Genomic DNA, 1,862 nt, shown 5'->3' with positions numbered 1-1,862 from the left:
ATCATTAGTGAAGGTCACAAAGTATAAGTATCCACCATGCGCAGGAATACTCATTGGACAACATACATCACTATGTATTATATCCAACAATTCATGCGGCCTTTAAGGATGACCAATGAATGGCGCTTTAGTCATTTTACCCATCAGACGGGCTTCACATGTCACAAATGATTTTAATACTCCATCTTATGAAGTTTTTGCACGCCACATGTAAGTGGTATTATCAGTCTTGTCAAGACGTTTAGCATTAATGTTATAGTCCATTTTTCACGTTCAAAATTCAATATGAATAACCCACCAACTATGGGTGCAAATCCATAAAACATATTCTCATAATATATTGAAAAACCACCGTTCTCCGATTTATAAGAATAGCCAGCATTTATCAAACATGATCAAGAGATAATTTTGTTACATAATTTTGGAACAAAATAACAATTACTTAGTTCTAAGATAAATCTTGAAGATAAACTTAATGACATGACACCAACGGTTTGAGCAGCAATCTCATCACCATTCCCGACACGCATCATGACTTCATTTCTTCTCAGCTTGCAAATCTTTTGTAGTCCATGCATCATTGGTAGTTGTGAGTGATACATCTCCAATGTATCAATATTTTTTATTGTTGCATGCTATTATATTATCAAACATGTAAGCTTTATATGCAATTTTATATCCTTTCTGGGAACTAACCTATAAACCTAGTGCACAGTGCTAGTTTTTTGCCTTTTATTGTTTCGTGGGAAAACCATACCAAATGAAGTCCAAACCGATGATACTTTACGGTGATTTTTTTGGGACCAGAAGAGACCCTAGAAGCTTTGGGGGGAGACCGGACGATGCACGAGAGGACCACAAGCTCAGGGGATGTGCCACCCAGGCTTGTGGGCCCCTCGTAACTCCGTTTGACCTAATTCCAAGCCTATAAATTTCCTAAAATCAAGAAACCACCAGAGGGAGCCACAAAACAATTCTTCTGATGTCACAAGTCTCTATTTTGATCCCATCTAGCCGGTTATAACAATCCCAAACTTTGAATATGCAATTAGCCAAATCCTATTCGGCGCCTTAAGCGCCGAACACAGGCAAATCGGCTAACTGGCGCATACCCCATCTGCGGCTTGGGCCGGCCCACTTTCAATATTTTTTTTCTGTTCAACGTACAAAAAAATAGTGTGCCCGCCTGTTTTGATCTCAAGACCTCTTGAGGTCAAAGCTATGGCTTCAACCACTAGGTTATCTCGATCGCATGTGCCAACGTGCTTCCTTTTCCCCTTTATTCTCTTGGGTAGCCGGGACTAATTCTTTTTCTTGTTCTTTTTTTTCCTTTACTTCAATGTACGAACTTTTTTAAAAATTGATAAATTTTTTCAAGTTCGATGAACTTTTTTCAAATCTGATGAACTATTTTCAAATTTGATGAACTTTTTTCAAATTGATGAACAATCTTTTTCAAATTCAGTGAACATTTTTCAAAACCGATGAACTTGTTTTCAAATTTGATGAACTTTTTTCAAATTTGATGAACTTTTTTTCAAATCGATGAAAGTTTTTCCAAATTCAGTTAACTTTTTTTCAAAATCGATGAACTTTTTTCAAATTCAATAATCTTTTTCGAAAATTGATGAACTATTTTCAAATTAGATGACTTTTCTTGAAATCAATGAACTTTTACTTTTCAAATTTGATGAACTTTTTTCAGAACCTAAAAATATCAAAAAACTAGTTATATTTGCGTAATACACAGCGTAGCTAAGTTATTAAAGAGTTCGCGTTGCTTTCAACAACGATAGTTCATAATCTGTATTGGTTAGCTGAACCATTCTTTGCTTTCGCGACGCCAGTTCGGGTCGTCACAT

This window comes from Triticum dicoccoides, chromosome 4B, assembly GCF_002162155.2.
Source record: "Triticum dicoccoides isolate Atlit2015 ecotype Zavitan chromosome 4B, WEW_v2.0, whole genome shotgun sequence".
NCBI classification, from domain to species: domain Eukaryota; kingdom Viridiplantae; phylum Streptophyta; class Magnoliopsida; order Poales; family Poaceae; genus Triticum; species Triticum dicoccoides.
Note: the sequence above shows the minus strand (reverse complement) of the source record.